We start from the raw sequence: 14,135 nt of genomic DNA, 5'->3' as shown, positions 1-14,135 counted from the left end.
AGTAAGATTTTTAGTAGCAGCACAGAGGATTAGCACATATCTCCCAATTTCACATGATTTTTTTTGATTTGTTTGCTTGTATTGTTAGTACATGCACGCATAAGGCTTGTGTGGGGATATGTGTTGTTGATATAACAGATACTCCCTCCGTTCCAATGAAATGGGCTTTTTTTTTAGAAAAGTCAAGCTAAGTAAAGTTTGACCTAACTTTTAGAAAAATCTATAAGAAAATATGACATCTTATAGATATCATATGAAACTATATTTCATAATGTATCTAATGTTGTTGATTTTATATTCTTCATGTTAATTATATTTTTGCAAACATTTGGTCAAACTTTACATGGTTTGAATTTTTAAAAATAATGTAAGTCTTATTCATTGGAGAGGAGGTAGTACCACGTATATAATTCACTACTCTACAAAAATTGAACTCACAACCATGATGGCCAGTTTTCCTGAACAAAAATATTCATGTTTAGTTTTTTCCTTCACAAGTACTACCTCTGACCCGATTTAATCGATGCGGACACTACACTATGGACCTACATGATCTGAACTCAGCCTGCGTCGATTAAATGCAAACGGAGGGAGTACACTAGTATTGAGTCAACTCATTTAGAATATAAGTGGAATGGTGATACAACTTGCATATAATTCATTACTCGCACTTTCTATAAAGTTCAATATCAAGCCCATGATGACATGATTGGTTGAAAAAAAAAAATCTTATAACTAATTCCATTCACAAACACATAATTATAAAATCAAGTCATGTGGAATATATATGAAATGCTATAATTTAATTGTGATTGCAAAGTTGGACGGTTTCTATCCTAGGAAGTTGTCCCGAAGGGCTATTCATAACAGTTTACTAAAAGAACATTGTTTCTGATGATTTCTAACCGTGCAGTTAGTTAAAGTTTTAGTAGTAGCATGGTGGATTATTATCACGGATCTTTCAATTTCACATGATTGTTTGGATTAGTTTTCTTAATATTGGTGCATGTACATCTACACAGATGTGGCTTGTGTTGGGATATGTTATCAATATAAGAGATGCCACTTGTGTATAATTCACTACTATACGAAAATTCAGTTCACAACCCATGACGGCATGTTTGCTTGACCAAAAATATTCATCTTATATGTTCTCAGTTCTCAAGCATATTAGTATTGAATCAACTCCTCAGGATATAAGTAACATGATTCATTACTATCTCTTTCTCAAAAATTCAACATCAAACCCATGATCCTTAAACACATAATTAACCAGAACAAAGGGAGTAGTATAAATTCAAGTTATATGGAATATAAGTGAAATTTTATAATTAGGTTGTGATCGCAAAGTTGGAAGGTTTCTTTTCTACAAATTAATGACAATATGGTAAGGGATACATTGCAGTCAGTATTTGTTCTAAAAAACAAATGATAATGTGTTTAGAACCCTACCATGGTTTCTATAAATGCTACAATATTAAAATATATGATAATTGACAAGAAATCGATCTCCGAACGAAGAAAAGCTCGTGGAGAGATAATAGGCGGTTGGAAGAATGAATGTCTTTATAAATGTTAGTCATCATAAATTTGGAGAGCAAAGTTTTTTTTCTCCAAAGTACAAAATCCTTTGATGTTTCCAGGCTAGAAGGTGACAATGCAACACTTGAATCTCAATGCACAACAAGGCATCTCAAAATGTTGGCTTTATAGTACATACACTAAGATTTCAAAATGCAGGGATATGAAAAATTAGAAATATAGTGACATAATATGTTGAATCATACTGGAATTGAAAACACAAGAATTTATAATACACATAGTTTGGTTGTCTTGCACGGAAAAAATAGGATTTTCCTGGAAGTATTTCATTTTTTCCATAGTTGTCATACAAACAAAAGGAAACTTTTCATGAAGTAAGCCAATCTAGGACGATTCTCCCTCAACCTAAGTAAGCATATCCTACTTTCAACAAATCTTTCTATCATATTTAGGTTTCATAAACTCTGGGAGGGGGAGCACACTTATCACTCACTATTGATTTGTTGTGACATCCTTTCACCGAGCCACTTTAGAATTATTAATAAATCTCTTGTGATCTAACAACCAAACATTTGTTCTATCCTAGGAAGTTGTACTAGATGTCTATTCCTGAAAATTCTACTACAAGATTTTTGATGAGTTAAAACCCATAGAGTTGGTTATATTTTTTTTATAGTACCACGGAGGATTAGCAGATATTTCTTATTTTCACATGATTTTTTTATTTGTTTGCTTGTATTGTTGGTACATGCACATCTGCACATATGTGGCTTGTGTTGGGATATGTGCTCTAAATATAAGAGATGCACCTTGTGTATAATTCATTACTCTACAAAAATTCAACTCACAACCCATGCTGGCATGTTTGGCTGACCAAAAGTATTCATGTTGTAGTTTTTCCTTCACAGGTAAATTAGTATTGAGTCAACTCATTTGGAAGTGGAATGATGATGCAACTTGCATATAATTAATTGCTCGCTATTTATAAAAAGAAGTCAATACCAAGCCCATGATGACATGATTGGTTGACATAAAATAATCTTATCACTATTTCCATTCACAAACACATCAATATAAAATCAAGTCATACAAAATATAGATAAAATGCTATGATTTATTGTGATCGCAAAGTTGGGAGGTTTCTATCCTAGGAAGTTGTACCAAATGGCTATTCGAAACAATTCTACTACAAGAGCATTATTTCTGGTGATTTCTAACCGTAGAGTTAGTCAAATTTCTAGTAGTAGAATGGAGGATTAGCACGGATCTTTCAATTTCACATGATTGTTTGGATTTGTTTGCTTGTAGCGTCGGTGCATGAACAACTAAACACATGTGGCTTGTTTTGGGAGATACGTGTAAGAGATACCAACTATACAAATATTCAATTCACGACATGATGGCATGTTTTCTTGTCCAAAAATACTCAAGCTATATGTTTTTCATTCTCAAGCATATTAGTACTGAATCAGCTTCTCTTAAATCCCACGATTTCCTTCCTTCCCGTGTGAAGTTGTCATTGAATGTTATGTGAAGACAAACAAGGCTAGTTCCATGTCTCTAGTTTACATCGCTAATTAATCGAGCGAGAAAAAGGAGGGATTTACAATGTCATCTATCTTTTTTCTCTGCCAATTGGTCCCTAACTATATTGTGTTGGTACTCCTTAAACGTCAACTTCGCTTACAATTTATATGGAATATAAATGTTATAACTAATTTGTCATTGCAAAGTTGAAAGGTTTCTTTTCTCCAAATTAATAACAATGTGATAAGGGGTAGATTGCAATTAGTATTTTTTCTAAAAAAAAACTAATGATAATGTGCTTAGCAACCTATCACGGTTTGTATAAATGCTTCAATACTAAAATCTGATAATTGGGAAGGAATCAATCTCATAAATCAAGAAAATCTCACGATGAGATATTAGGCAGTAGGTATAAATATTAAGTCTTTATATTTTTGGAGGGGAGAGTTTGTCATTCTCGAAAGGACAAAATCTTTGATGATGTGGATCAACTAGTCGCCACGCCGGGAAGTGACAAAGCAGCACTTGAATCTCAATGCACGCCAAGGCATCGCAAAAATATTGGGCTTTATAGTACATATGCTAAGATTTCAAAATGCAGGCATAGGAAAAAAAACTAGAAATATAGTGTGATAATATGTTGAATCCTGGTGGAACTGAAAACACAAGAATTTGTAATACACATGGTTTGGTTGTGTTGCACGGAAGTATTTTCTTTTTGCCATAGTTATCATACAAACAAAGGAAACTTTTCATGAAGTTGGACCTATGGTAATTTTTTCTATTGAACTGCATGCGGATTAGATCATAGGAAAAAAATCCTATGATTTCAAATTCTACAAACCATCATATTCTATATTACCTCTGTTTTTGTATATAAGGCCGTAAACTCATATTTTAGGTACTCAACCAACTAATAAATAGTATGATTAATTCTGTGCAAATGTTCTCGTATTCCAGACTAATAGTACTCCCTCTATCAGTGAATAAATGTACGTTTTCTTTTTTCTGAAAGTCAAACGTTTTCAAATTTGAATAATATTTTACACAAAAATAGCAACATATGCAACATCAAATTACTATATTATTGAACTACATGGCAAGATGAATCTAGCGATATTAATTTAGTGTCATAAGTGCTGCTACTTTTTCTAGGAAGTTGGTCAAAGTTAATAAGGATGACTTAAGATATGTTGAAATTGTACACTTATTTAAGGACGGAGAAAATATGTTGCATGTATTGCCTCTTTTTCTATAGATGCATGCATCTTTTGCGTTAATGAGCACCACCCTACTAGAAATCTAACCAATTTTCGCCGATTACTATTATGTGACCATAGATAGATGCAAAAGCTATTTTTGATAGTGGTCTTATATACAAAAGGGAAGCGCTAAGAAGCTTTGGAAACAGCTGAACCTCCGAGTCCGGTATTTTACACGTGTATTTTACACGTGTCCAACTGGACCATACCCCACGAACAAAAGAACTACGGCATGCCCCACAAACAAAAGAAAAAGAAAAACACCCCACGAAGGGGATCTCGCAGCGCCATGCTCGCGAACTCCACCCGTGCCGGCAGCACCGCCCTCACGAACTCCGCCTGCACCTACACCACCACCGGCGAAGTCCATACCGCCGGCTTCGAGCTCGCGACCCTGGCTTGAAGTGCCTGTCGTCCGTACTACCAGCATCAACACTTCCATGGCAGACTCAGCGCCCCCGCAGGAACGTGGTGTTTCTTGTCTCCGAAGAGCAACACCGCCTAAAACGCCATGGTCGGAGAAGATGCCCATCCAACCAGTGTTGCTCCCTTGCAGCACTTGCCGTGGACGATTGCAGCTCCACCACCCTTCATTTGCAGCTCCACCGGAATCGCTTGCAGCTCCGGCGGCAGCCATCTGCAGCTCCGACGGCGGCCATTTGCAGCACCGCTAGAATCACTTACAGCTCCCAACAATGCCGCTTGCAGCTCCGGCGGCGGCCATTTGCAGCACCACCGGAATCACTTGCAGCTCCCAACAACGTCGCTTGCAGCTCCGGTGGCGGCCATTTGCAGCACCACCGGAATCACTTGCAGCTCCCAACAATGTCGCTTGCAGCGGCGCCTCTGCTCGTGGCAGCAACGACAACCGCCCGCCAAGCGTGGGAGCAGGTCCAGCCGCCCACGGGAGCAGCAGCGCCGCTGCCAGCACCACTTGCAGAATCCGGCGGCTCGCGTGGCCACTCTGCACGCCATGGCGTCCTCATCAGCTGTCGGCTGCGAAGTTCACTTCGTTGGAGGCCGCACGAGCAGGGGAGGGGGCGGTAGGAGATGATGTGCATGTGGGGCAGCGGTGCTGGCGACGCGCGGCTAGATCCGGTGGCGGCGCGAGCTCGGAAGGGATACGGTATATATATATATATATATATATATATATATATATATCCTATATAGGACATATTTATACTACACCCGGGTGTAGTTACACCCACGCGTGTTTCTCATAATCTAGAGAATATCTATCATACCGGAGAGTATGTACATGTAGTATGAAGTATATTAGACTATTTTGGTAGTATATATAATACTTTGTAGGCAGTATGTACATTTTTTTACGTAGACTCATTTTTACGTATACATATGCATGTATTTCGGCTATATAGTGCAAACTACATGCTCACTTGCATTTTTTTCACCAAACTTGGTTTAGAATATCTTAGATATAGTGTAAGAACATACTCAAACCGATAAAAGTATGGTACATACTTCCGTATGGTAGTATATGAGACATGAGTGTAGTTACACCCAGGAGTAGGAAGTATTTATCCTATATATATATATATATATATCGACGCGGATTTTCTACCAAGGGTGGTAGCTATGCATAGGATAGCAACCGTTGGATAGTGAGGCTCCAACTCTCTCCAGGTGCAAATCAAAGAAAAGAGTCCATCCTCTCATGTAACTCCGTTACAGAATATGGTATGTGAGTTTGAACCTTCCTTGCCAAAAACTAACCGTTGAATCATAATGAAAAAAACAACATTTTAGTGCCATGGCTACCATACCGATGCTAGCTTGTCGTTTTGGTATGGAAATGACAATTTCTTGTCTGAACGGTAGGTATGTGTAGGTGTACTTTCACCAGTGTAGTGCCGATGTTAGCTTGACGTTTTTTCCCCAAATTGACAAAATTCTATGGCATGGCTACCACGCCGAAGCTAGGTTGTCTTTTTGGTTTGTTTTTCACACATTGCTTACGGTACGGTGCGGTGAGAATCTGGTCGCATGTTGCTATCAATTTTCTACCCAAAGATTCTGGTTTCCAATCTCTACTACTTATAAAGGCACGAAGTGCCGTAGGAAAATGAAATCTGAACCGTTCATCGATGTGTATCCCACGGTTGACAATCAGTTGTTCTCCCCTCCCCAAATCACGTGACCTTTTCCCACCAATCCATCCCGTAATCTCCTCTGTGCGAGAGAAAAGAATCACTTCGTCTCACCCAAAAACACCGCTCCCGTCGCAATCTGCTCCTCCTCCCTGGCTACCGCCGCCGCTCTCCCCGACGTGCTCTCGGCGCCTCTCCCGCACCACCCGGCCAGATCCTGCGCCTCGCCGGCGGGTCGGCCGGCAGCGCTCCTCACCGGCCTGCCGCGCTCCCCACCAGACTATGTTCAATCTGATGTCGGACGAATCCGCCGCCACCCCGTCCCCGTCATGTACGTACGCGTCGGCCTGGATGTCTCCGCCCGCCTCTTCAGCCGTTGCCCTCCAAAGCTAAGCCCTCATGCAGGAGCAAGGTTAGCCTGCACTAGCAGGTTGGTCGCTGTTCATATTCTACTTTCTTGGGCAATCGCTAGAGTACAACATGCTTAAGATCTCGGTTCACAACCTGTAAGGATAATCAACCTATCATCACTTTCACTATTTTGAAATTAATAGTTCGTAAACCAACCATCTAATGGTTGCATATGTGGCCACTTTGCGGCAAGACGGAGATAGGATATGTGGCCATTACTCAAGTTAGCCTAGGGAATTTCCTGATTACTAGATTCTTACTGTGGTTAAGATACATTTGATTAATTTCCTTTCTATGAAGAGCTTACTTATGAAAATTGACGATATTGCTAGCTATGTTCAAGGCTTTTGCCCTTTATCATGTTTATTATCTGTGTTCCACGGTTGCATCTTTGTCTGTATTTTGGCAGGCATGAATGTCAAGTGATGCTTCCTTTGTGCATCTCATAATCATGAATTACGAAGTACTAAATATCCATGCTGGCTCTTTGGATGACCGTAGGTCCATACATGGAGAAAATGGGAAAATTAAGCATTTAGGGATAATCAAGATGTTTTTTTCGTGTAAGTGTACTTCTCTTCATAAGTTATATCCTTCTTATCTTAGAAGAAAGGTAGGATACAACACTGAAACATATTTGAGTCTATGATGTGAAATAGAGCCTAGGCTTCTAGGATTGTGAATGATGAATTCAGTGTTAGATCCTTAGACATTCCTACTGAAATAACAAGTCCTGAGATAATATGTCTTAGCAGTTTCTCTCAATTTTGCAGTCATTTTAGTTCAGCCATCAATTGGTTCTCTTTTTTGCTGTCGAAATTCAGATAGGGAAAACATTCTGATGGACCATTAAAATGTACCATTCTTGCTTCTTTAATTGGAGCAATTTCCTTGTGCTATTCATGGTGCTATATATATTTAACTATGTTTGATGTTAAACTACATCTGATCAATCCTCTTCGAATTTAATTAAATTTATCATGTGATTACCTATCTATCAACAACTACAAGGCAACCACTAGCACTGACCAAATCCTATTCGTGCTGATGTACATATTTAGCTATGTTGATGTTAGCTCATCTTAAGTAATGTTCTTTTATAACAGGCTATCATGTATGCCCCTGCTTTGGGTGTCGCTACAGGTGTGGATCTCTATTTAAATTGTCCATCCACTTCATCATTTCATATTGCCCTTTATCATGTTTATTATCTGTGTTCCACGGTTCCATCTTTGTCTGTATTTTGGCAGGCATGAATGTCAAGTGATGCTTCCTTTGTGCATCTCATAATCATGAATTACGAAGTACTAAATATCCATGCTGGCTCTTTGGATGACCGTAGGTCCATACATGGAGAAAATGGGAAAATTAAGCATTTAGGGATAATCAAGATGTTTTTTTCGTGTAAGTGTACTTCTCTTCATAAGTTATATCCTTCTTATCTTAGAAGAAAGGTAGGATACAACACTGAAACATATTTGAGTCTATGATGTGAAATAGAGCCTAGGCTTCTAGGATTGTGAATGATGAATTCAGTGTTAGTTCCTTAGACATTCCTACTGAAATAACAAGTCCTGAGATAATATGTCTTAGCAGTTTCTCTCAATTTTGCAGTCATTTTAGTTCAGCCATCAATTGGTTCTCTTTTTTGCTGTCGAAATTCAGATAGGGAAAACTTCTGATGGACCATTAAAATGTACCATTCTTGCTTCTTTAATTGGAGCAATTTCCTTGTGCTATTCATGGTGCTGTATATATTTAACTATGTTTGATGTTAAACTACATCTGATCAATCCTCTTCGAATTTAATTAAATTTATCATGTGATTACCTATCTATCAACAACTACAAGGCGACCACTAGCACTGACCAAATCCTATTCGTGCTGATGTACATATTTAGCTATGTTGATGTTAGCTCATCTTAAGTAATGTTCTTTTATAACAGGCTATCATGTATGCCCCTGCTTTCGGTGTCGCTAGAGGTGTGGATCTCTATTTAAATTGTCCATCCACTTCATCATTTCACCTTTGACATTTCCATACTAACTGAAGTTGCTTCAATTTCCACATATTAATACAACAGAGGTAGTTTTGCACTTCGAAGGAGTTATTTTTCTTTTATGGAGTCGGAAGAACTCTATTTGGATCCAAATCCAACTGATTCTTTATTGTGGTTTGCATCATGCCTCCAATGCAGGAAAAAGGTAGTCCGCTCTAGAGATACAAAGGTGGCTGTGCAAAAATATGTTCCCCCTTTACAACATATATAACTACTGTACCTGAATTTTTCATTCGAATGTTATATTTTTTCTATCCAATCTATCCAAATATCTTTATTTTTATCGATTGCTAAAATTCTTCATGTCTTCATAAGTAGGTATTACAAAGTTGGAAAATCTGAGGTGTCAAATATTTAATTAAAGAACAATCTTGATTATTTTAGATTACCGATCTTAATTTTTAAAATAGATGGCTTTAATAAAATAGGATGATGCCCAATCAAAATGGTTAGTACTTTCTTCCTGCTTTACTTTGTTTTGTGACACTTTATGCATGTGCACCCACAAACAAACATGTAGATTATTCTCATCCAGTACATGTTTTTGGCCAGAAAAAATGCTATATGTTGGCGATAGATGTCATGGCGACGGTGTTTGGATGGGGGGAAAGCCCTGCTCGACGGGGTCGGCTGAACGTGGCGATGCCCATAGGTGCCTTTTTTCCTTCTTGGAGGCGTGTTCATGGATGTGTGACGTGGCTTCTTAAAGACGTCGTCTATGCCATGAGGGGAGTGGCCAATGTGACAATTGGAGTTGGAGGCATTGATGCATTTGCCGATGTTGGCTATAGCCATGGGCTTGTGCTTCCGAGGCGCAATGTACGAGATGGCGGCACATCTTGTCCGGCGTCTTCCCGCAGTCCATCAGGATCCTGCCTCCTCCTCACGGTCTCCTCTGGCACATGAGGGGATGTACATTGGTTCGTTTTGCCTTGGAGTCGAATTCGTGCAGGTGTGTCTTTTTTGTTTTGTGACGTGGTTTTGAAGCCATGTGATCCTCTTCTTGTCATTCTTTGTTCGATGTTGGGCAAGGTGAATCGTTTATTATCGGGTTTGTAGATGGTGTGTCGTGGAGTGGAGTTGTAGCCTTCTTGGCGTTGTACCGGTTGTCTTTGGTATTTATTCTATATGATTATACACCTTTCAGGATGTATCTCAAAGAAAACAAAATATGTTGCCCAGAAGTTGTAAATATAATTGCTTAGAAGATTTTATATGTATAAAAGTGCATATTATTGCATGTTCGAGCTACTACAACATGTCATATGTTAATTTTATCGCTGAATAAATTTAGCATATATATTATGGACAGCAAATGAAAACGTGCGTGCACGTGCACACTTACTAGTTTGACAAACAAGCCAAGGCACGGTAAAAAAAACATAAAATTTGCTCATCCACGCAAGGAAGATTTATTGAACGCCAACCATCATACGTCACGGTATGCTTTTTTACATAAAATGACAACTAACACATGGTACGGTCAGATTTTCCGAAACATAAAATGTAGGAATGAGGATCAAACTACACAGCGGCGATCTAAAAAAAACTCGGAAACACAAACTATTCTGTAGGAAAATACGATCATCACAGAGCCTCCTGTGGCGATCTTTTCTGGTTAATCTTAGGTAGGGATCAGCCCGCATAGGCATCTGGGCAAAAAGTTCTAGAACCGTATGCATTTAGTTGTTTTTGTTCTACATTCACAAAAAATCTCCGGCGAGGGGGAGGTAGACGTTTCACTGCCATCTGCCTGCGGTGCACGTCATTTTGCTGTGGCATAAGGGCATCTCCAACCGCGCGACCCAAACGGACGCGCTGGGCCGTCCGTTTTGGGTCGTTTGGGTCGCCGGCCGGACACGCGGACAGCGGCCCGCGTCCGCGTGTCCGTTTGGGTCGCGCGCTGCGCCCAACGCGCGGACGCATCGCATAATCCGGAAACACGAAAATAAAAGGAAAAAAGCAAATTTAAACAAAATTTGATCAAAACATATGCCCTATTTTGGGAAAATTTATACATAGCCCTATTTTGGGCAAATAACTAACAAAAGAAGCCCCTATATGGGCTTTTAAATTTAAACCTATACTAAAAACCCTCTATTAGGGTTTGGTCGGCGGCGCGGTGGCCGCCGGTGCGCCGCCTAGCCCCTGTGGGCGTCGTCGGCGACGTCGTCGTCGTCCACCCCGGGCGGCGACGCGCTGTCGTGGCTGGAGCGCGCCGGGGACTCCGGCCACGGAGACCACGGGGCCTCCTCCCACGGCGAGTGGGGGTCCGGAGCCACCGGCGCCGTGCCGGCGCACGGAGCGGCGCCTCCTCCCCGAGGCGCTGCTGCCTATCCTGCCGGGCGCGGCGCCGGCCTCTCGGCGCCGCCGCCTGTCCTCCCGCCGCCGCCGCTCTCGGCGGCGGTCCTCGTCGGCGCGGCGCCTGGCCTCCTCCCGCCGCGCCGCCGCCTCCTCCTCCTCCCGTCGCGCCTGGAGGGCCTGGGCGTAGAGCTCCCAGCCCTCCGCCTCCTCCACCTCCCGCCGCGCCGCCTCCTCCATTTCGGAGGTGCGAATGGCCGCATGGAGCTGCGGCCATTTCGCCTCCTCCTCCGCCGCCGAGATGATCAGGGCGGCGCGGAGGTCCGGGTCCTCCTCCGAGGACTCCGGCTTGGGCTCGATGAGGAGAGGTGGCGGTTGCGGCAATGCCGCACCGCCACGGGCGGCCTCTCCGATGTGGAGGCCGCCGCGGTTCCCTCCGGCCCGCGAGCGCCGGCGGCCGACGCCGGCTCGCTGGCTGGCCTCGTCGTCGTTCGCTCCGGGAGCGAACCGTCGCTTCGGGGCCATGGCGGCGGTTTTTGCTCGGGGAGTGGAGTGGGGACCGGAGTGGAGGGCCGGATCCCCTCCGAGTCCCCATTTAATAGTCTCCCTGGTCACCGACAGGTGGGCCCAAGGGAGACGAGGTGACCAGCGGGCGGACGCGAGCGGACGACGCGTGCCATCCGCGGCCACGCAAACCTAGCCCAGATTTGGGCCGGGTTTGCGTCGTTCCGGACGCCACGGCCGTCCGCTTTTGCGGTGCGTCCCCGCACTGGGCCGCGTTTTTGTCCGGCTCGACCCAAACGGACGCGCGGGCGCGGTTTGGGTCGCGCGGTTGGAGATGCCCTAAGCAGGGAGGGGATGCTTTTCGTTTCTCCGTCGCCGTGAGAAGCGCAAAGTTTCCACAGCTAGGCAAACGGTGAAAAGCCTATCCCGCTGTAGGAGACGGCGCAAAGTTTTCAGCAGGCCCGTGGCATTATTGTTGATAGCATGAAGGAAACGATAATCATCCACAGGGCATGGCTGCCTCCTCGACAGGCTTCTTTCTATTGAATATGTTGGCTTATTTCTATCCAGCACGGGAACGCGTCCATTAACAAGGGGAGCTGTGTTTCTTTCAGTTCCGTCAAAGCCAGCCCCGTGTATGTTGTGCACCAATCGATACGGCCGATACCGATACTAGGCTATCATATTAAGAAAATTCCACAATCTGTTATCGATGAATGCAAGCAAAATAACGATACCAAACAGTGCACCATGACCCAAATCAGGTAGCCGACGTGGTGCCGCTTGTTTAGCTGCTGCTTACCCGCCGCTACCCCTGTCTCCATTTGCCCTCAGCTGACCAGGATTGACCTGACTATGGCCGAAAATAAGTGGTGGTGAGGATGCAGTGGCAAGCGCCACCGTGGCTGAGAACAGAGGAGGGGAAATAATTCAGATTAACTGAGAAAGGGCAAATCATCAAGGTAAACAGGAGCAAAAAATCGATTGCAAACTAAATAGGGGCAAACCTTAAAGGCCATAAGTAAACTGGGGCAAAAAATAAATCCCCCTTTCATATCTAACTGTAACTCATCACCACTTGCTTTTTGTATGATCGATTTTGAAACATCAACCTAAAATCCATGTACACAGCAAACCCCACCATTTAACGGAGTAAGGTCAGAAAAAAAAAGCGAAGTGCAGATCAGAAAAAAAGGGGAATGTAAAATTGAGAAACACACTTATTACATACCATTCGGGTGATTGGCAAGAAATTCAACAAATAATGATCCATAGAGGGCATCCGGAGTCAGCGACCCAAAAGTTTCAGCAGTATGTTTGGACCAGATCAAAACTAAATCCATGGAGAAAAATTAGAAGAGATCTAAGAAGAACAACTGATCTCCCTCACATAGGCACATCCAGTGCGCTAAACAAAGCTGAACAAAAACGATTGCTTCCTTTCTGAGGAGAATACAGAAATACGTAGCTGTTTCGCTGCCATGCTAATCAATACTAACCATTAGCACAAAATTCAGAAAAACATCTGGACGGAGCAGAACACAAAGCAAGAGAGTGAAATCCAAAAATCATGGAGACGACTGGGGAGATTGGGCTGCGGTGACTTAGGGCCTAATCAGGACTCGGGCGGTCTGACGTCGGGAGGAAGAGCGAGCGGCCGACGGCACGATAATGGCGCGCCACCGAGAGGAATCACGCGCGGCGACGGCTGGGAGAAACGCCGCGCGGCCGGGAGGAGCTCCAGTCCTCTCCTGGGACCCCAGCTCTCCCTGACCTCTTGTGCGTGATACAGATACGCAGGGATGGGGTCGCCTCCAAGGACCAGCACCGTATCGCGTACAGCAAATTCGACCTCAATTCCAACTTATGGAGGCAACAGGGAAATCCAATCTCAAATCCATTTGTCTAATCACACAGCCACCCCACAAGCTAACAAAGATCAGAGAAAAAGGGCAAGTTAAGACCAGGAAAAAAATTAAGAAACGTTAAAGAATCACAAAATCAAATAGAGGCAGGAAAGAGAAAAGAAGGACACGGTGGGAGTCGCGGCTGGTGGATTCGCGGTGGAGGTGGCGTGGTTTTTCCCTGGCAAGGACCGCAAAGAGGCAGAGTGGATGACCTGCGGGGATGAGCTGCTGATTTCGCGGGGTAGTTGGTTCGTGCGGTAGTGCGGGGGAACGGGTGCCGTGCGGGAACGCCGTAGCTGTGCCGGATGGAGGACGAGGGCAGGCGCCAGCCGACCTCGCCGGTCGCCGCCAGGCCTCCACAACCATGCTCCCGCCCGCCTCCTTCCCTCTCTCCGACCCGCACGCCGCCTTGATTTATCCCCGCGCTCTGTGTGGCAGGGGTAGTCTTGCATCGGTGGGAGCGGGCGAAGAAAGGGGGACGCGGGGATGGTGAAGATTTTTTTGAGGGAG

Source organism: Lolium rigidum, chromosome 7 (genome assembly GCF_022539505.1).
Source record: "Lolium rigidum isolate FL_2022 chromosome 7, APGP_CSIRO_Lrig_0.1, whole genome shotgun sequence".
Classification (NCBI taxonomy): domain Eukaryota; kingdom Viridiplantae; phylum Streptophyta; class Magnoliopsida; order Poales; family Poaceae; genus Lolium; species Lolium rigidum.
The sequence above is the reverse complement of the archived record's forward strand: the minus strand, read 5'-3'. Positions refer to the sequence as shown.